The sequence below is a fragment of the Hyaena hyaena genome, unplaced genomic scaffold (assembly GCF_003009895.1).
Source record: "Hyaena hyaena isolate Hyena2069 unplaced genomic scaffold, ASM300989v1 scaffold_269, whole genome shotgun sequence".
NCBI classification, from domain to species: Eukaryota; Metazoa; Chordata; class Mammalia; order Carnivora; family Hyaenidae; genus Hyaena; species Hyaena hyaena.
In genome coordinates this window covers 214,318-237,291 of record NW_024080896.1, presented here as the reverse complement: position 1 = coordinate 237,291, position 22,974 = coordinate 214,318, and the positions used below count along the sequence as shown (strand labels likewise).

The 22,974-nt window shown below is 37.5% G+C and overlaps 1 pseudogene; it reads left to right on the top strand.

Annotated features, from left to right (window-relative positions):
• LOC120240823 overlaps positions 1-13,859 on the top strand; it is a 42,529-nt pseudogene extending 28,670 nt beyond the window's left edge.
• Positions 13,860-22,974: the final 9,115 nt, after the last annotated feature.

Below are 22,974 nucleotides of genomic sequence, written 5' to 3'. Positions count from 1 at the left end.
AGATGGAAAACAGTTAATCATATGCAGAAGAGACTACTGAAAAGGTTTTTTGTAAAATAAGTATGTATACATTAACATGTAAACAGCACAACATAAAGTTAGATGAATGTATCTGTCATATCACTGTAAATAGGTGAAGGTTAATCTATTAGGAAAAAATTATATGGGGGTGCCTGAGTGGCTCAGTTGGTTAAGTGTCCAACTTTTGATTTCGGCTCAAGTCATGATCTTAACACTTTGTGGGATCAAACTCCACGTCAAGCTCTGTGCTGAAGGTGCGGAGCCTGCTTGGTATTCTCTCTCTCCCTCTCTTCCTGCCCCTCCCCCATGTGCATGTGTGCACGTGTGCCCTCTCTCTCTCTCAAACAAATAAGCATTAAAAACAAAAAGGAAAAATGTTATGAGATTGTATCAAAGAGATACACCTAAAAATAATTTGGAAAGTTTATAACATGAAACACTTAACATCAAGCCAATATGCATAAACTATAATACAGGCTTAAGTTATAGGACTACTAGAAAGATTTGGAGTCATATAAAAATTCATACAGTAATAAAAGACAAAAACTTTAATAAAGCTAAATAAGTTAATTTAGAAAGGAGATGCCAAGGCTGCAAATACCTTGTGCCAATTAAATTATCAAGATTCATAAAACAAAACTGCAAGAGATATGAGGAGAATTAGGAACACATTAGATGTAATAGGCCTATATGTACTGTTCAGCTTTCATAATAGATAAAATTGGCAGCAACTGAGATTCTAGAAAATGAGTTAGCAAATCATGTTCCTTATGCTAAATCCACCTACTTGCCTGCAGGTTTTGGAAGTAAGCTATCTGTTGCATATTGTTTTGTCTGCTGTTGTGGTACAACAAAGTGACTTGAGTAGTTGTGACTGAGATCATGTGACCCACAATGACTAAAGTATTTACCATCCACACCTTTACAGAGAAAGTTTGTTGACCCTACACCAGAAGATACAAATAGCATATTTTAGGACATGAGGCTAATTAACATATTTATATATATCTTTCAAGATATATATACCTTGAAATATATATAAATATTTATTTATTTATACATATATTTATATAAATAATATACATATATATGTTTATATATGTATAAATAAATATATATGTTGCATGCAAACATATTTAGAAATTAGGCTATACAAATATTGAAAATTTAAAAACCTTCAGCAACATGAAATAAAACTGAGATAAATGGGTATATCATGATCATAGGTTGGAAGACCTTTAAATTGTTTTATTCTAACCAATTTGTTTAAATGCATTTGAAGGACAGGATGGTGTGAGATCTTTTCTAATAGGTATTAAAGAATTGTAAATCTGTTGTAACTGTATAGAATGGCACTGGTGTGTAGATAATTATAGACCTTTGAAAGAGAATAGATAGCAATATGGAATAGAAGCAACTACATATTTTAAGGACAACTATTTATGAAAAGTGTGACAGTGGCATTTTGTCCCAGCTTTATACCCTTCCACAAAAGTCAGTTTTGGGTGGACTAAAGTCTGAATTATATGAGGAAAAACTAAGTAATTTAGAAATACAGAAGAAAATTTTTATTATTCTGTATAGGGAAAATTTTAAACCAAAAAAACATTGAATATATGGGAAAGACATAAGCTGTATTAAAATTCAGAATTTCTTGTCATCATAAAAAGCATGAAAAGAAAAACCACACTGTAGCAGAATCTATTTGTGGTATCTGGAACCAAGACAGGGCTATATTCAGATAAGAAGATATTTTGCAAGTCTTTGAGGAAAAAGGCAGGCAACCCAACAGAAAAATGGGTAGAAGACTTAATAAGGAACTTCTCAGGTGGAAATTCAAATGTTACCTAATGGGGAGACTATTTCACCTCCACCTTGTCAGTTGTGAAAGAAATGCAAATGAACTGTGATGTGCTTCCGCGAAACATTTATTTATAAGACTGGCACAAATTCCAAGTTTGGGAGTATTGGGAGTCAGTGAGGAGGTGAAATATCAAAGTACCTTCTCTACTGCTATGTGCTTGAAATCGGTTCAATCACTTTTTTTAAGGTTTTAGCAATTCTAGGTTCACAGCAAAATTGAAACAGAAGGTACATATTTCTCATGCCTCCTGCCCCTCACATAAGTGTAATCACTTTTTAAAACATTTTTCATTGAGGTATAGTTGACATATAAAACTAAGTTAGTTTCCAAGTACAATCACTTCTGGAATGGATAGACCTTTGCTTCTAGTTATCTTGTCTTGACAAAGGTATGCTTCTGTGCTCCAGGAAGAATGTGAGGATTTCCCCCCCTGCAATGAAAAGCAAATGCCTAGAAACAGATGACTGAAGAAATAAGTTGTAAATAAATTACCATAGGGAATTTTCCAAGTTATAGCTCCAAGCAAGTACATGAATGAATCTCATAGTTTTGAACAAAAGAATTAATGATTCCACTTATATAAAGTTAATTCTTTTTAGAGTTGCACATTCATATATATAGAAACATGAGGAAATGATTTTTGTTGAATATTCAAGAGAAATGACTTCTCGCTGTGAAGGAAGTTGTGCCCAGGAAAGAATATGTGAGGTCTCTGGGAGGCAGGCAGGTTATAAACCATGCACTAGAAAGTGGTTGTATAAGAGTTCACATATGCCTTCTGTTAACTTATACTGAAGAGACTTATACTGAAGAGTGTATTTGTTTTAGTTTTCATTTTTTGAAGATTGGAAAGGGACAAAGTAATGTGGGAGGGATACTTGCTACATATATTCCTCACAAACGTGTTCATTTCTATAAGAGTTCAGATCTTGTCATTTGCTTTCTTTTTTTTTTCTTAAATAGTTTATTATCAAGTCATTTGCTTTCTTAATATGAACCTTCATGACCCTGTTTATAATGACATTCTTCATCTCAAGCAACCGTTATCTCTCCTTGTTTTATTTTTCTTCTACATACTTATCAACTCTTTTGAAATTTTCACAGGGATTGCTTCTTTCTCCCATACATTGTCTGCTTTCTGTGATGGTAGTAGTAATCACGATTCCTGAAATCATTCCCATTTTGGTTTTAATTCCACTTTTGTCTGTGCTTCTCTAAGAGCTTATTCACATTTGCTGACCTGGTTACCTTTAGTGCTTCAAATATAATGAGGCATGGAATAGGTATTTAATGGATATTTATGAGTAAACAAATTTTGATTCCCAATTTTTTTCTCCTCCTATGGCACATAAACCTAGGGATTACATAATACTTAATATATGACATTTAAAGTACTTATAGTTTAGTGACTGTCAAATTACGAACTGTGAGAGCCCGACAGTGACTACGAGAAAGAGTGGTTAGGGACGCGGGGATGTGCCTGCACACGGAACTCTCTGCTTGGGCAGATCATGCCTGCAAACAGGACGTTCTGCCAAGAGGCCTGCACACAATGTCCAAGGTTAATGATCTGCTCTCACACGAGGGAACATGCCCTCCTTAGAAATTAGGAGGAGGCTGGAATTGTAGGCAGGCCTCTTAGTAAACATGTTGTGGTCGCTTCCTCCCTTTGCTCCCCCCTGTCCTTGGAATGTGTTTGGCTACTTGCCCTTAATTGGTAAAGGAATGCATCTTGTAGGTTTCAGTTTGTATCCAGTTACTGGGGTATAAAATAAACCGCAAGGGGGGCTTGCGTAGAATTGTTCCTCCGGCTGGAGTTGTGTCTGTGTCTGTCTTTTGTGTGTCTTGTCTTTGTGTCATTTTGTCCACAACAACGAACTCCTCTTGTATTTCTTTCTGTTGTCTGCCACAGTGTCAGGGCTTAAACAAGACAATCTTCTAAGTGTTATCCATCCATGTGACATTTTCCGTGTACCACTTTTCATCATTGTATGTTTTTTCTGTACAGGTTCTTAAATAAATTCATTAATCACTTAGCATCTGTCTCTAAACAGTCTGTGCTCTTTCTGCTCTTCTTCCCATATAATAACTCTTTCCATGCCTTGTCTTTTTCCATAACTTAAGTTTTTTTGCTTAATCCTGATGACTTTGTCCCACCTCAGGACAGCTTTACTTCTCTGTCATGGATTTGGATTCTTTGTTCTCAAGATGGCCAAACAAAGTCTCATTTTTTCCTCACAATTCAAAAATCCTTCCTTTTCCATTTCTTTCATAATATTTGGTCCTACTGTCCTGCTTGCATAACTTCTTCCATAAATTTTGTCCTACTGTCATGTTCTCATATTTTTCCTACCATCCTCCTATCCAGAAATCACTTTCAATTTCTGAATTGCTCATCTCTGTCATTCTCCTACTGATCTTTCAACACTTCCCGACATTTTAGTTTTCCTTTGTACTTAATCTTCTCATATTCTCACTGCCCTATGATATCCCAAAACTATAGCCCTGCACTGTAACATCTTGGTTATTTTTATTCTTAGTTCAAGTTAATTTTTACATAATGCATCAAGTTCATCTTGCTCTGAAGTGACCAAGATAACCTATGGCACATAAACATAGGATTTATATAATCCAGCTCAGAGCCTGGAGCCTGCTTCAGATTCTGTGTCTCCCTCTCTCTCTCTGCCCTTCTCCCACTCGTGGTCTCTCTCAAAAATAAAGAAAACATAAAAAGAATTAAAAGAAAAAAGAACTTGTATAGAAAAAAACACATAATGAAAAATGATGTGTGGGAAAATGTCACATGGATGGATAACACTTAGGAGTCTAGCTCATGTAAGCCTGACATCATGGCAGGCAACATATAGAACAGAGCCCAATGCAGGGCTTGAACCCATGAACAGCAAGATCATGACCTGAGCTAGAGTCAGACACTCAACTGACTGAGCCACCCAGGCACCCCGTTTTCGATACAAGTTCTTAAATAAATTCATTAAGTTGCTTAGCATGCCTGGCACAAAGTTAAGATCTCTCTCTGTTTTTTTCATTACTGCATATTATAAGTTTTGGGTAAGATCCCTCCTTCTATAAAATGATCATGCAACAATTTAGCTTACTTTAATTTCTCCTTTTTGTAGTCTTCCAACCTGCTTCATGGCTTTTTCACAAGAAAATGACACTTTTCACACACTCTATGCTAAATAACATACAGTTACTGAAAGAGTACTTTTCTGGAATTCTACTAAAAAGATTTATTCTTCTATACTCTAGTATGTAATATAAATAAATACTTTTTAATTGCACTGTGGACTAACTCTAAAGCCAGTTAGAGGAGAGCTCTTTCATATTGATGCATGCTGAAAGCACTATCCCAAATGCAGATCCCCAAGTTATGATTTCCCCCCATCAGTTATATGTAATTAACATGTAATTATTCAGTTAATGTAAGTCCTTTTTTTTTTTAATGTTTTTAAAAATTTCTTTCTGAGAGAGAGAGAAAGACAGCGTGAGCAAAGGAGGGTCAGAGAGAGAGGGAGATACAGAATGTGAAGCAAGCTCCAGGCTCTGAGCTAGCTGTCAGCACAGAGCCAGACGTGGGGCTCGAACCGTGAGATCATGACCTGAGGCAAAGTCTAACGCTTAACCGACTGAGCCACCCAGGCACCTCAGTTACATGTAATTATTATTCTGGATCTGGATCTTGGGATACCAATCATGAAATTGTGGTTTGTTTTCTGTTGTTGTTTTGGTTTGTTTGTTTTTTTGTTTTTTTTTTTTTTTGAGAGAAAGTGTGAGTGGGGGATAGGGGCAGAGAGAGAGAGAGGGAGAGAATCTTAAGCAGGCTCCATGCTGAGTGTGGAGCCTGACACGGGGCTCAATCTCAGGACCATGAAGTCATGACCTGAGTCCATATCAAGAGTCAGATGCTTAGCCAACTGAGCCACCCAGGCACCCAGAGATTATGTGCTTCTTAACTAAAAAAAAGTGTAAATTCTTACTCAGTGTACCTTACTGACCAGAAGTTTTCTAAATGATGTCAGCTCAAAAGCTTGTTTGTAAGAGTCTTCTCATTGAGGTGTCAATAGTTTGAATTACTTAGCACAGTCTTTCCTGAGTTCTGAGATTGTCCTTTGTTGGTGAAAGAAACTCTTCTGGCCTAGTTTATAGCAGAGCTTTTGAGCAAGCATCAGAGTTAAACAGAAACCACTGTTAGATATCAGAATTGTAATGGCTGTGGCTAATTTGTTACTAAAATTCAAAAGGGAAAAGTCTGATATAGGCTTATAATAAGAATAATGCACTGAGAAGGAAATTTGATTATTTCTGTTATAGTAAAAGCTAATAAAGCTGTTTTTAAAGAACAGTTTAAGACAAAATATCTTTTTGCCTTAATGACAGTATAGTAAGCCTTTTTACAAAAAAGTGAATATTACATTTGATTCATTAAAATGCACAAATAAAATTTTATAGAGGGAAATTCTTGTCATACAGCGATAATCCTGATGTCATAATATACCATTAATGTATATGAATATCAAGTAAAGAGATTCAGTAAGTCTGAAATCCATTCCCAGATTACTGACTTAAAAGATACTAGAGGTTTAAATAAGTAAAATTTTGGCCAAGGAAACACTGAAAATAATAACAAATAACTGACCATAGTGTACTTTTATTGCCTAATATTATGGAAAGTATTGTCAGCACTCTGATAAATATAGGAAAACCTGTTAGAAGTTTCTGTTTAATTTTCTGTGAATGCTTTGAACAGGGAGGGCATTAACAGATCTATACAAATTTACTTAGCATACAATGTCCAAAATATTTGTATTAATATTTTACATGTACAGATTCAACACAAGGCAAGGTGGCGTCTCTTCTAATTTGTCTGTCTTTCCATAGGACTCTTAAAACAGTAACACAGTAAAGAAACCTGATTAATTCTAGTATTCTTTAATTTTTATTTGAAATAATGTAGATCAGAGGAAGTAGCAAAAATAGTGCAAATACTTTGTGTACCCTTCAACCACCTCCCTGCAGTGGTGACATCCTGGTAGCTGTAGTAGAGTATCAAAACCAGGAAACTAATGTTGATACATTACTGCTAATTATGCTTCTGACCTTATTCAGTTTTTACTATTCTCATAAATTGTATTCGTGTGTGTGTGCGCACACACTCGCACACATATAGCTCTATGCAGTAATAACCCATGAATAGGTTTATGTAACTGCTGCCGCAATTAAGATACAGAATAGTGAACAGTACCATAAAAAAACTCTGGTGCTACCTTTTTGTATTCACATTCCCCCACTCTCACTCCCCAGTGGTTGCCTTTGTCTCTCCTGGCAACCACTAATCTCTCCATTTCTATAGTTTTGCCATTTCAAGAAATAAATGGAATCATGCATCATATAACCTTTTGAATTTCCTTTTTTGTACCAAGCATAATCCATTTGAAATTTAAATTATTCCATGTATCAATTTCTTTTTTATTTAAAAAAATTTTGTTAATTTTTATTATTCAGATAGACAGAGCATGAGCAGGGGAGGGGCACAGAGAAAGGGAGACATAGAATCTGAAGCAGGCTCCAGGCTCTGAGCTGTCAGCGTAGAGCCCGACGCGGGGCTTGAACTCACAAGCCATGAGATCGTGACCTGACCTGAAATTGGTTGCTTAACTGACTGAGCCACCCAGGTGCACCGTCCCCCCCGCCCCCCCCCCCGCCACCATGTATCAATTTCATTCTGTTTTAATGCAGAGCAGTACTCCATTGTATGATGTGTCAAAGTTTCTTCATTAACCCATGGAAGGATAGTTGGATTGTTTCCAATATTTCCCTGTTATAAATAAGGCAGCTGTGGATATTTGTATGTAGGTTTTTTGTGTGAACATAATTTTCATTTCTCTGGGATAAGTACCCAAAGGCTGCAATTTCAGGTTCATGTGGTAAGTATATGTTAGTATAAAAAGATAACTGCCACCAATTTTCTGGAGAGGCATTTACATTCTTAACATCAGTGTATGAGAGAGACTTTTTTTTCTGTATCATCACCAGCATTTGCTATTATTTCTGTTTTTTAGCTCTTTCAGTAGGTTTGTAGTGATTTCTTATTGTGATATCTTGTGTAGTGATATTTAGTTTCTGCTTCCCTAATGGCTAATAATGTTGGATGGCTTTTTATGTGCTTGTGCTTATGTGCTAATGTATATGCCCCTTTAGGGAAATAACTGTTCTGTCTTTTGTCCATTTTATAATTTTTAAATAATTTTTAGAACTAAAACTTGTTGGATATGTGGTTTGGAAATCTTTTCTGTCTGTATCTTGCCTTTTAATCCCTTTAACAAGGTGTTTCATAGTACAAGCATTTTTAATTTTGACAGAATGCATATTTAATGCATTTCTTTTAGAATGGATTATTGTTTCTTCTGTCTAAGAATCCTTGCCTAGCCCTGGGTTTCAAACTTATTTTTTCCTCTAAAAAGTTTTATAGTTTTATGCTTTATACTTAAATCCGTGATATTAATATTTTTGCTTATGGATGTCCAGTTGTTTACCATTTGTTGAAAAAAACTGCCAATGAATTGCTTTTACACCTCAGTCAAAATTCCCTTGACTGTGTTGGTCACATTTTTGGTTTTCTTTTCTGTTCCATTGATCTGTGTTTGTATTTCTCTGTCAGTACCATGCTCTTGATTCTGTAGCTACTTAATAAGGCCTAACATATCATAGACTTTATTGTTCTTTGACAAAATGTTTTCAGCTATTGTTTCTTTGCCTTTTTACATACAGTTTAGAACAAGATTATCTATCTATCTATCTATCTATCTATCTATCTATCTATCTATCTAATGAATCTTGCTGGAATTTTGGTAGGACATGAATTAAATCTATAGAACAATTTGGGAAAATTTTCTTCAGTAGATTGACTCTTCCAGCCCACAACATAGCTGGTTTCTCCATTTATTTAGATCTTCCTAGATCTAAGGTTAGATCTTTACGTCTATTTCTTTCATTAGTGTTTTGTGATGTTCAGCACACAGATCCTGTGTGTGGTATTTTAGGTTTATGTGTAGGTAATTTTTTAATTTGAGTATACAAATATATTTTACAATTTTCCCTGAAGGGTACCTAGATTAAGACTCATGTGAAGGCAGAAATGTGGTGTGAATTAGGAATGAAGGCAAGTGTAAGATTGTTTTTTTAGTTTTCCTCCTTAAATGGGGAAGATACTCTGATCAGACATTGCAGAAAATATTGTGGTCTTGTAAAATTGTAGAGTGATAATTTCAACTTCCTAAATATATGCAGGTGGTGTAAAATTTTGTTTTCTAGAAAGATACCTCTTAACTCTTTCATTCCTCTCACTCTACCCCCTCAGCCCGGCTCCTGGACCATCTTAGGTTGTATTTTTTAATTAATTTTTTAAATATATGGACTATCTTAGGTTTTTTAGCAAAGTTCTGACAATGCATAGAATATGGGTAGCATCATATGATGGTTATAATCAAATATATACACAGTATTTTTTTTTTAGGGTTTTGTTTTTTTTTTTTTTACAAATAGTTTATTGTCAAATTAGTTTCCACATAACACTCAGTGCTAATCCCCACAAGTGCCCTCCTCCATGCCCATCCCCCCTCCCTCCTATATCCATCAGTCCTCAGTTTTTGTCAGCCTTCAAGTGTCTCTCATGGTTTGCCTCTCTCCCTTTCCCCCACCATTTCCCCCCTTCTTCTCCCCCTTGTTCCTCAGTTAAGTTCCTCCTAATCCTCCTATACCTGCAAACATATGATATTTGTCCTTCTCTACCTGACTTATTTCACTCAGCATAACACCCTCAAGGTCCATCCATGTTGCTACACATGGCCAGATTTCATTGTTTCTCATTGCCATGTAGTATTCCATGGTATAGATAAACCACATCTTCTTGATCCATTCGTCCGATGATGGACACTTAGTTTCTTTCCATGTTTTAGCTATTGTGGAGAGTGCTGCTATGAACATTGGGGTACATGTGCTCCTATGCCTCAGCATTTCTGTATCCCTTGGGTAAATTCCTAGCAGTGCTATTGCTGGGTCATAGGGGAGTTCTATTGTTAGTTTCCTGAGGAACCTCCACAATATACACAGTGTTTTTTAATGATAGGCAAATATAAGAGATACTTCCATAATTTAAGAGAGCAGGTTGAAATGTGATTCTTAAGTTCTCACAATTTTTATACTAGATACGTTGAAAAGTGCATAGAAAGCCGAATTAAATATGGGACAGGGTTAAAACTAGTTTCAGGAACATGAGTGTACATGGGAAAAAGATGATACTTTGGGTTTGGTATCAATAAAGGTTTACTTTTGAACAAACTAATATAAACCAAAATACCAGAGCCAGGACAGAACATTGAGTCTAATCCAGGTGAAAAAAAATGTCTTTTCCTCCAGTCCCTTTTACACTTTCTCTTGGGCATTTGTGTTTCTGAGAATGAGAAAAGAAGAAATTTGTGCCATGAATTCTTGGTGTTGATATGTGGAATGGAAACGGAGTCCCTCCAAATTAAGTATCTTACATAATGAGTATCCTACCATTTTATTTTTTTTTAATATTTTTATTTATTTCTAGGAGCTAGAGAGAGAGAGACTGCATGAGCAGGGGAGGGTCAGAGAGAGAGGGAGATACAGACTCTGAAATAGGCTCCAGGCTCCGAGCTGGCAGTCAGCACAGAGCCCCACGCGGGGCTCGAACCCACGAACCACGAGATCATGACCTAAGCGAAAGTCGGACGCTTAACCGAGTAAGCCACCCAGGCGCCTCACCTACCATTTTAATCTATATATTTAATAGTATAAGAAATAGATTCTGATGCATCCTTAATCCAGACTCTTTCTCTGCTGGAACCCCTATAAAACCCTTGAGCATGATTTTTAAAATTTTCATTTTGAATTCATTCTCTTCTCTGATTTTCCTGTTGCTAGTACCCAACTCTCTTAAAACCCTTACATTCCCAATTCATCATTCCTTTTCTTTATACCTACTTCTCTTCCCAAGTTTGAAAGTTACATATTATAAGATGCCAAATACATATGATACTCACTTCCATGTTCTGCCCCCCCCCCCCAACTTTTCCACTATAGTAATCTCTCCCTGAAGGAAAGTGAATATGTACTGTATCATATACTGTGTTGTTGGTAGACTTAGCCAGAAACAAAAATGTCAAAAACGTAATAGGGCATTTGTATAGAAGTCCTTATATAAAAATTTTAAGTTTCATAAGGTATTTTTAACTTTCTCATTTTTAGAAGACTGCCAACTTGAGCTTTTAGAGAAGAGCCATGAAAACCAACACAAATATTTCTGTCAAGTCTTACTCAACAATTTGAAAGCATTAACTACAGAGCAAGATAAATTTTCAGAAAAACCAGTTCATCAGGGCATAGACATTTTTCCTTCAAGAAAAATACTCTCTAAATGTGATACTGATGTTCTTACATGCTTGGATCTCTATCTGTTGGCCCCACATAGTTACTCAAATGAAGAGGCTTGTGAGTTTAATGCATCTTCTTTCAATACTAGAAATGAGAGAACAAATAGTGGAGAGAAATGTCTTGATTACAATAAAAATTTGCAAGCTTTTAGTCATGTGGAGGAACTTATTCAGGATCAGACTTTTCAGGTTTTGGATCAGTCTTTCGAACACAATGAACATGATAGTGCTTTCCATGATAAGGCAACTTCCGTTGAATGTAAGAATGCCCACGTAAAAGGAGGATCTTATAAATTTGGAAAAAACTTATGTGATAAATCTAACATTGTCTCTCCAAGTATTTGCATAGAGAAGAGTCACTCTGAATTTAATGAAGATGAATGTATTAAAACCGGGAACAATTTCACTAAGGTTACTTCACGTCAGAGAACAGGAGAGAAAACTTTAGGCCAAAAAGCACATTTCAGAGAATATCAGAGAACTCACACTGGAATGAAATTTTTTGAATGTGGAAAAAACTTAAACTACAATTTAGCTATTGCAGAGAAGACTCACACAATAGAGACGTCTTGTGATAATAACACTTACAGGGAAACCTTCAGTTCTCAGTCAGCTTTCAGTATACATTGGAAAACTCCCAGAAGGCAAAAACAGTATGAGAGCAATGAATGTCAAGAACCCTTCTCTAGAAGTTCATCCCTCATTGTATATCAAAGAACTCACACAAGTGAGAAGCACTATGAATGTAATGAATGTGGGACAGCTTTTTCTAGGAAATCATCCTTAGTAGGGCACCAGAGAACTCACAAAGGGGAGAAATCTGATGAATGTAATGAATGTGGGAAAACTTTCACCCAGAAGTCAAGCCTTGGAATACATCAGAGAATTCACACAGGAGAGAAATCCTATGAATGTATAGAATGTGGAAAAGCCTTCCTCTGGAAGTCATTCCTCAGAACACATCAGAGAATTCACACAGGAGAGAAACCCTATGAATGTAATGTATGTGGGAAGGCTTACACCTGCAAGTCAAACCTTGAAATACATAAGAGAACTCACACAGGGGAGAAGCCCTATGAATGTAATGACTGTGGGAAGAGTTTCATCCAGAAGTCAAGCCTTATCGTACATCAGAGAAGTCACACAAGGGAGAAACCCTATGAATGTAATGAATGTGGAAAAGCTTACACCTGCATGTCATGGCTCAGAGTACATCAGGGAATTCACACAGGAGAGAAACCCTATGAATGTATAGAATGTGGAAAAACCTTCCTCTGGAAGTCTTTCCTGAGAAAACATCAGAGAATTCACACAGGAGAGAAACCCTATGAATGTAATGTATGTGGAAAGGCTTACACCTACAAGTCAAACCTTGAAATACATAAGAGAACTCACATAGGGGAGAAAACCCATGAATGTAATGTTTGGGAAGACTTTCACCTGGAAGTCAAGCCTTGTAATACATCAGAGAAGTCACACTGCGGAAAAACCCCATGAATGAATGTGGGAAAACTTACACCTGCATGTCACTCCTCTGAGGTCATCAGAGAAGTCACACAGAAGAGAAACCCTATGAATGTATTGAATGTGTTAAAAACTTTTGTCTGGAAATCAATCCTAAGAATGCACTGGAGGAGGCATACACAGGAGAAGCCATATGAATGTAATGAATGTGGGAGAGCTTTCATGTACAAACACCACTTTAGAATACATCAGAGAACTCACACTGGGGAGAAACTCTATAAATGTAATGAATGTGGGAAAGCTTACACCCAGAAGTCAAGCCTTATAATACATCAAAGAAGTCACACTGGGGAAAAACCACATGAATGTAATGAATGTGGGAAAGCTTACTACACCTGCATGTCATACCTCCGAGGGCATCAGAAAATCTGCACAGTGAGGAAACCCCATAAATGTATAGAATGTGGGAAAATATTCCTCTGGAAGTCATTGCTGAGAATACATCAGGGGAGGCATACACAGGAGAAGCCCTATGAATGTATTAAATGTACACTTGACTTACACCTGGAAGTCAAGCCTTGAAGTACAGCAGAGAACTCACACAGGTGAGAAACCTCATGAATCTAATGACTGTGGGAAGACTTTCACCCAGAAGTCAAGCCTTATAAAACAGAGAAGTCACACAGGGGAAAATCCCTTTGAATGTAATGAATGTGGAAAAGCTTACACCTGCATGTTAAGCCTCAGAGAACATCAGAGAACTCACAGGGGAGAAACTCAGTGAATGTGTTGAATGTGGGAAAACTTTCACCTTGGAGTCAGTCATCAGAATGCACTTGAGGAAGCATACACAAGGGAAGCCATATGAATGTAATGAATGTGGGAGAGCTTTCACCTACAAACACTACTTGAGAATACATGAGAGAACTCACACAGGGGAGAAACCCTATGAATGTGTTGAGTGTGGGAAGAGTTTTGTTTGGAAATCGGTCCTCATAGCACATTAGAGAATGCATGCTGTAATGAAATGCTGAGTGTAATTAATGTGAGAAAGTTTTCATTTCCAATTTAACTTTCTAACCTTATGAGACTAATTGCACAGGGGAATGTGGTGAATTACAGTTTCAGAAATGAGTCTCAACTTCATGAAAGCATTAAAAAACTCCAAAAAGTCTGATAAATGTGGTAATGTGGGAAGATCTTCAGTGGGTTGTCAGATGTAAAAACTAAGGGGAAGAAATATAGCTTTACTCAGGTTCAGTGGCTGGGCCTGTATAAATTTAAAGACATTAACAGGAAAAGAAAGTTTATTTCATATATACATGGTGGAGTCTCACAGAAATGAAATGAAAACCCCAAAGAGGTAGTCAGACTTGGAGCTTATTTACCACTTTAACAAAAGGACTATACATTTGCAGAGAAGTGTCCCAGACAAAGGAAAAGGGTTTTGAGCTTTTAGTGGTGGTAAATTGTGGGAAAGTAAATATATGGGCAAATGAATGGACGATAAAAGTTATTTCAGTAAGATATGTTTATGCAGATATTAGTTGGTGCCATCTCTTTTCTTTTGGGAGAGGGGATTGGGAACACCTTCATAAAGGGAGACTTATGCCCTGCCTTTAGGTGGATATGGGGAGAGTGTAAAGATTTTTTTACAGTTTTTAAGTTGCTTTCAGCTCAAAATAATACTTCTGCCAAAGTGGCATGTTTGGGGAGAGGGCATATTCTGATCCCCTTCATCACATGGGAGAAACTATAAATGTGATGGATATAGGGAAGATTTCCATCAGGAGTTGACCATCAGGATAAAAAAACTCATGGAATTGAACATGAATGTAATGAATTTAGAAATACTTACATCTAGACAAAATAATTGTATTACATCAGATAATTTAAACAGCATAAACAGCCCTATAAATGTCTTGGAATGCTTTCAGCCAGAAATCATACTTTTGAGAACATCAGAAAGAACTCAGAGGATGAAAGTATAAAGATGATGTATGCAGGGAAATTTTCAGCCACAAGTCAGGGCTAAGAAAAGATAGCAGAACTCAAGAGAAGGGGCTAAAACCTATTAAGCTAATGAATGTGGATGTTCCTCAGGAAGTTCCTCGCTATTCATAAGAGAACTGTCTTAATCTGCTGAGGCAGCTGTAAGAAACATATCCTAGACTGGGTGGTATAAAGAACAAGCATTTATTTCTTAGTTCTGGAAACTGGAAAGCCAGATGTCAAAGTGCTTGCAGATTTTGTTTTCTGGTGAGCATCCACTTCTGGGTTCATAGATGGCCATCTTTTGTCCTCATGAGGAGGAAGGGAGCACTTTGGACCTCTTATAAAGGACACAGATACCGTTCAGGAGGCTTTACTGTCATTACTACCATCTTTCAAAGGCCAGTTCCAAATACCAGCACATTAGAGATTAGGTTTGAACATAGGAAATTTGGAAAAACATACATTCAGTTTAAAGCAAGAACTTACACTGGAAAGAGACTTGAAATGTACATAGAGAGTTTTTCAGATACTAAGTATAATTTTAGACCTTACTGCACATCAGGGAATTCTCTGTGGGAAAGAACCGCTGGTGGAGGTAATGAATGTAGGAAAGCACTGTAAATTCAACCCTCAGTAAACTTCCATTGTGGAGAAATGCAGGAAGTAACAATGTGAAAGGTTTTTTTTTGTCAAAAGATTGAATCTCATTAAGTAGAGAATGAAGAAAATCTGGAGAGTAATAAATGTGTGATAACCTCAACCAAAAGCCACCTTCTCTGGAGAATAGAAAATGCATTGAGGGGCGCCTAGGCAGCGCAGTCGGCTAAGCATCCGACTTCGGCTCAGGTCATGATCTCATGGCCATCATCTCATGGTTCATGGGTTCAAACCCTGTGTCGGGCTCTGTGCTGGTGGCTAAGCTCAGAGCCTGGAGCCTGCTTCTGATTCTGTGTCTCCCTCTCTCTCTGCCCTTCCCCTTTCACGCTGCCTCTCTCTCTCTCTCTCAGAAATAAATAAAACATTTTTAAAAATAATAAAAAAATGCTAAACCATTCGTAGACGACCTGCTTCTGGGTCGGGGCTTCGTATGTAGCAGAGCAGCTCCCTCGCTGTGATCTATTGAAAGTCAGCCCTCGGGGCGCCTGGGTGGCTTAGTCGGTTAAGCGTCCGACTTTGACTTTCGCTTAGGTCATGATCTCGCGTTTCGTGGGTTCGAGCCCCGCGTCGGGCTCTGTGCTGACTGCCAGCTCAGAGCCTGGAGCCTGTTTCAGTCTGTGACTCCCTCTCTCTCTGACCCTCCCCTGCTCACGCTGTCTCTCTCTCTCTCTCCTAGAAATAAATAAAAAAATATTAAAAAAAAAAAAAAGTCAGCCCTCGACACAAGGGTTTGTAAAAAAAAATTTTTTTTAAAAGAATAAAAAAGAAAAAAATTAAAAAATAAAAATAAGAAAAAATAATAAAAAAAGAAAATGTATTGAGTGGTAGAGATCCTATACTATATTACCCAGATGAAAAATCTTATGAAGGTAATGGATTTGGGAAATCAATCTACAATAAATTCTATGTAGTAGAATGTGGGTGCTGGTGTTAAAATAAATCCTGTTGTAGACTCTGGGTCTGGAGTTCTTTCTTGTCCAGCAAGAGAGTGGGCACAGGATTAAAATTTGAGAGAGATTAATGTCTGGGAGGAGACAAGAGCCCCGAGTTATGGTCCTTGCTCCACTTTTACTAGGGTCAGAAGGCTTATAAATTTGCACAAAGACGCAATGAAACAACATCAACTCAAGGGTGTGAGGGAAAAGAGGGTATTAAAGATATGCGGTGTTGGGGTTTGGGTCAACCCAAAACAAAGTCCTGGTGGGCAGATGGTTGTTTACGGCAGGCATGAGGCACCACGTCTGTTTATCTTAAGCTTGCAGGGGATAAGACAGAGCATGCTACCTCAGGGTCAACAAGGCACCTTTTCTGTCTCTCAAAAAGGAATAAATGTTAAAAGTTTTTTAAAAATTGCTGTGTAGAAAAACTGCCTCCTCTAGCAGTCTGACTTTTGTAAGGAAGAAAAAAACTGTGCTGAGCCATTATAGGGTTGGGTCTTTTTGTAATTCACATACACTAGACATCTCAGATAATACAGGCTATGAATATGACCCTTTGAAAAGTGCAAGTTGGTATGTATCAGAAAAGTCATATAGGAGGAACTGGCAATATCCTGAATGACCATTAGCTATTAACCACAACTCTTTTGATTATTGTCAAGTAAATAATAGGATTTTTGTCCTGTTTCTTTTTGATTACGTTATATATACCTTTTTGTAGTACTGTAAGTGTTCGGGATATTTCAGTACTTTGTACCAGGAATCACATGCTGCTAATTAGTCCCATTAATAGTGATATAAAATTGGATAATATGGTTAATGTGGCTTTTTCCTTGTTTCCACCAAACTCATCATTTGACCCTTTAATATCTTGTGAGAAGATACATTCAGGCTGTACAAATATCCTTGTAGGTTCACCCATTAATTTAGGCATTTATTTCTGATGTTGCCCAAATCAATTATTACCATAGTTGCAAAAACATGAAATGTTTTTTTTCCTTTATTCTGCTTATCATGGTATGGACATTTTTGGGTTTTGTGGTTTTTTTTTTAATATTTTTTTATTTATTTCTAGGAGAGAGAGAGAGCGTGAGCAGGGGAGGGTCAGAGAGAAAGGGAGTCACAGACTCTGAAACAGGCTCCAGGCTCTGAGCTGGCAGTTAGCACAGAGCCCGACCCGGGGCTCGAACCCACGAACCGCGAGATCATGACCTAAGTGAAAGTCTGACGCTTAACTGACTAAGCCACCCAGGCACCCCATTTTGGTTTTTTTTAAATACTTTTTTATTTATGTCTCTACTCAGGTTCTTCATTTGGTAAATTATAATCTTTAACTCTTATTACTGACATGTTTATTTTATGTTCATATCATCTGAGATAAAGCCAGCAGAATATCATTCAAATTGGCTCCTGTGTCCTTTGATATGTTTCTAATGTCATTTTGCTGTTTCAAACCATTCTTTTTACTCCTGATCATGATAATGTTTAAGCCTCCTTTGTTTCCATTATATTTAGGCCAACTCCTTTATTCATTTTATCCACCCAAATATTAAGGTTTTCTAAAATATTTAGAATTTTAAGCTACCTTTAAAGTATTTTAGAATTCTGATTGGAATAGCATTTAATTTCATGTAAGTCAGGTACCCATGAGATATAACCATGTCAACTAGTTGGCTTAGTTTTGTTCCTGGCAAACTAAGAGACACAGTCATAGTGATATGGGGTCAGGTCTTTTCCAGCTTTTCCTTATTGTGAGCACATGTCCAGAGGATGCTCCCAACACCACTTCATCCGCTAAAGAATGTTATCTGTGCCCTAAGCATTAATGATTCTTCATACCATATGGATCTTCTTTAAGGTTTTTTTTTTTTTTTTTTAAACTGTTTATTTTTGAGAAAGAGGGTCAAAGCATAAGCAGGGGAGAGGCAGAGAGAGGGAGGGAGACACAGAATTGGAAGCAGGCTCCAGGCTCTGAGCTGTTATTGCAGAGTCTGATGCAGGGCTCAGATGCACAGATCACAAGATCATGACCTGAGCCAAAGTCAGACACTTAAACGACTGAGTTACCCAGGCACCCCCATATGGATCTTTTTTAACCTGTCTCTATAAATTGTTCCAACAAATGGTACATCCACCTGGGGATACTGGTGAGATTAAATTTTCTGTTTATCTGCTTTTATAGCCTTTTCTCAGTACTATAGGCACATAAGCCTATTTACAGAAGGTTTTTACAGTGTTGAATGCACTGATACACTTGATGGGCATTCTCAGCTTTTCAGTGCTCAGCCCAGGTCATCATTTCCTTGTGTGCCTGGTTGAAATATTCTAGTATTACAGATTTCCTGCCTGTTAAGTTGACTCTAGGTAACCAGGACACCAGGCAACCCAGCTGTATAACCCACTTAGAAGGAAGGAATCTGGGGTGTGTTGCCAGGATAGATGGCTGCTGCTGCTTTCTCAGATTTAGGCTCCTCTGCTAGGTTCTTGAATGGGAGGCCATCTTGAGTGCATAGTCTTCAGTATAAGGTAAGTAGGTGAAAAAAATTGCAAATACATATGTGAAACTTCTTATATGTGGTTAGCATCAACATGTGTTAGCTCAACCAACCACTGAAGCCCTGTTTTTTATGTGTCTGTGTTAAGGATGCAGGCAATGATGCCAACGATCTATTTTGCAAACAAGCATGGATCCTTGGCCCAGGGTTTGTGTGAATATATGTGCAGGCCAAAGCTCCAAGAGGTTTAGCAGATAATACCTTTTGGTTGAGAGCTAAATGATGGTATCGGATATACAGTACAGAGACATGTAGGCATTTGGGACCATACATTGTTGAGAAAGCTTGAGGAGCCCCTTGAGCATTCAGTGAAAATCATGCCTGAGGAGTTGGACTATATCCTAGAGCAGCCACAACAAACTGGCCTATGGGTCAAATCTGGTCCGTTGCCTGCTTTTGTACAACTTACAGGCTGAGAATGGTTTTGTATTATTACATAATGCAAAAAAACTAGGTGAATATTTTTTACAGGTGATATTATGTTAAAAATTGTTTTTAAAGTTTTTAGATTTGATTAGTTTTTAGATTTATTGAAAAGCATCTTAATTTGCTTACTTACTATGACTACTTTCTTTCACGCTACAACAGTAGTTTAATAGTTGCAACATAGAGACTCATTGTGGCACTTGTTGCTTCACACTACTGCTCATAGTGTTAGAAATCCCAGTGATGCAGTTACAACCTGACAGCATTTTGTGTTTTGCTTAAAGTGCCATCTTGCAGAATCTTAAAAAGTTAACTGGTGAATATCATGTCAGAATAAAAGATAAAAAGTTAACTTTTAAAGTACAGTGGAATGTGAGTTTTGTTGTTCAATTGGTTATCAGTGCTTTTAGAAATGAAAGTAGTGACATACTCGATGTGCCCAAAGTGTGTAGGCATTATACAAAGCCCTCATCAGGATACTCCCATCTCACAGGTAAGCAATTGCCATGAAAGTTACAAGATTTTAAACAGTATTTCATCGCATAATTCCCATGATAAAGAAGAAAAAGTGGATGCTATCAAACCAAGTTTTCAATGGCTTGGTTCTTAGCCAGGAAAGGGAAACTTCAGTAATGATGACTTAATGAGATTGTATGTGATTGCAGCAGTTGAATTTGCAAGTCCAGAGAAAAACATAAGACTCCTACTCTTTTGGTGATGACACATCCCTTTAGAGTTGAAGACATTGGGAGCAACGTTAACAGTGAAGAAACATCAGATAAGTTTTAGGTGCCTTTCCTTGGCTGTTGGTGAACCAACAGTTGATTACCAGTACTGCTCTGTTGCTGTTTATTCAAGGTATCAACTTAATTCTGAAGAATTAACCTCAATGAAAAGTCTGTGTGGAATAAAAAATTACAGATATTTTAAAACACGTTGTGAAAACACTCAAAGCAATTGGAATCTGCCAAGATGAATTAGCAACTGATGGTGGTCAAAATATGTGAAGAGCAGGAAAAGGTGTAGTTGGGGAAGTTTAGAAGCCTTATTCATTTCCTTTTGTTTGTTTGTTTGTTTTTTTAATAATGTTTGTTTCTGAGAGAGACAGAGTGTTAACAGTGGAGGGGCAGAGAGAGAGGGAGACAGAATCTGAAGCAGGCTCCAGCTCTGAGGTGTCCGCACAGAGACTGACGCAGGGCTCGAACTCATAAACCAAGATCATAACCTGAGCCACCCAGGCACCCCAGCTTTTTTTTTTTTAAGTTTATTTTGGAGAGAGGGAGAGAGCATGCTAGCATGAGTGGGGGGAGGGGCAGAGGAAATGAGATCCCAAGCAGGTTCTGTGCCACCAGTGTGGAGCCTGATGTGGGGCTGGATTCCATGAACTGTGAGATCATGACCTAAGCTGAAATCCAGTCAGATGCTTAGCTGAGTCACCCAGGTCCCCCAGAAACCTTTTTCATTTCTATTCATCAAAAAGTACATTGCCAAAAATATTTTAATGTCTACTAAATATATTGCGTGAACAGTAAAACTTCACTTACTCTCATGGGCTTCATGAGATCCATGAATTGTCTTCAGAACTAGATTATTTTGACTTGAACTACCACACAGATTGCCAATGATTTAGTAGCAGTAAATATTGTGAATTTTTCTGAGCTCATATCCATGATTAAAATTTTTCTGAAGAAGAAAAATGACCCTTAACCACTATTAGTATGAACTGTACATATTTTTGCAAAATGGCTTTTGCTAACAGACTTGATTTCTCTGGATTTAAGTTACAAGGCAAAACAATACTAGTGTGTGAAGCACTGTGGTAGTCATTTCAAGAATGTTTGAATCATACTAAAAAAAAAATGTTTGAATCATAAATAATATCAAAACATTATATACTCTGTGTAGTCAACAAACAAGATCTACAGTCCCACATTTTCCAGTATCAAACTATTCTAACAGCAGGGTTTTTTTTTTTTACTTTAATGCAAGTGTGAAGAAAATTTCCTTACTTAATTATTTATTCAGTTCTTGGGGCACCTGGGTGGCTCAGTCAGTTAAGCATCTGACTTTGGCTCAGGTCATGATCATGTCCGTGGGTTCGAGCCGTGCATCAGGCCCTGTGCTGACAGCTCAGAGCCTTGAGCCTGTTTTGGATTCTGTGTCTCCCTCACTCTCTGCCCCTCCTCTGCTCATGCTTGCTCTCTCTCTCTCTCAAAAATGAATAAACATTTTAAAAGATTTAAAAGAATTTATTCAGTTCTGTATATTTGGGGAGCTGCTGTCTAATATTGGAAGTGATTATTCTGCTTTTGAGAGGGAAATATCTAGAGAAATCTCAAGCAATTCTGTAATACTTTCCCTAGCAATAAATATGCTCAGTCAAAAGCTGTACTCAGTAATTGGCTGTATGTGCCTGTGTGGAAAGACCATTTTAAAGATGAAATATGTGAAATCTCATTATAGATCAGCATTAAGAAGTGAACATTTGCAATTTTGATAGAACAGTAACTTTGAGCCCTAATTAATCTTAGAATTTAATTCTCATTAGTAGACCTACATTGTATAAAATCTCCTTATTTTTAAAGTTGGAGGGGCACTTGGGTGGCTCAGTTGGTTAAGCGTCCGACTTCGGCTCAGGTCATGATCTCACAGTTCATGGGTTCAAACCCCATGTCAGGCTCTGTGCTGACAGCAGCTCAGAGCCTGGAGCCTGTTTCAGATTCCGTGTCTCTCTCTCTCTCTGACCCTCCCCTGCTCATGCTGTCTCCCTCTCAGAAATAAGTAAAAAACATTTTTTAAAAAGTTTTTAAGGGGCGCCTGGGTGGCTTAGTCGGTTAAGCGTCCGACTTTCGCTTAGGTCATGATCTCGCGGTTCGTGGGTTCGAGCCCCGCGTCGGGCTCTGTGCTGATTGCCAGCTCAGAGCCTGGAGCCTATTTCAGAGTCTGTGTCTCCTTCTCTCTCTGACCCTCCCCTGCTCACGCTGTCTCTCTCTCTCTCCTAGAAATAAATAAAAATATTAAAAAAAAAAAAGTTTTTAAGAAGTTGGAATTTCATGAATATCAATTTTGGCTATTTTTTTCTCATTAAGGATCTATGTGATAGGCTTCACTTTGGCTGTTTACAACATCTAAAATATGTACTATTTGACTCCTTGCAGGAAACAATGATCCGATAATACTCAGTGAAAGGACCATGCTCTAGAATTAAGTGTTCCAGACCATAATAGACACACTGCTACAGAAGAAACAGTCTGACAGATCCAGTAGAGTTCACTGGTAGTCAAATTGCTGGCCTGAACAAAACTCAGATGTTATATATTGGAAGTCAGCATAATTCAGTGGAGTGAGTTGAATGGTGTCTCCCCAAATTTGATGTCCATTCAGAACCTTAGTGGAAATAGAGGCTTTGTGCATATAATTAAGGTAAGATTTGAGATGAGATTATATTGAATCAGGTTGAATACTAAATCCTTAAGAGAAACAGACCAGGACATAGAAGACAGGAAGAGACAGTGATGTGTCTGCAAGCGGAGGAGTACTGGCATCCACCAGAAACTTGAAGAGGAAAGGAAGGATTC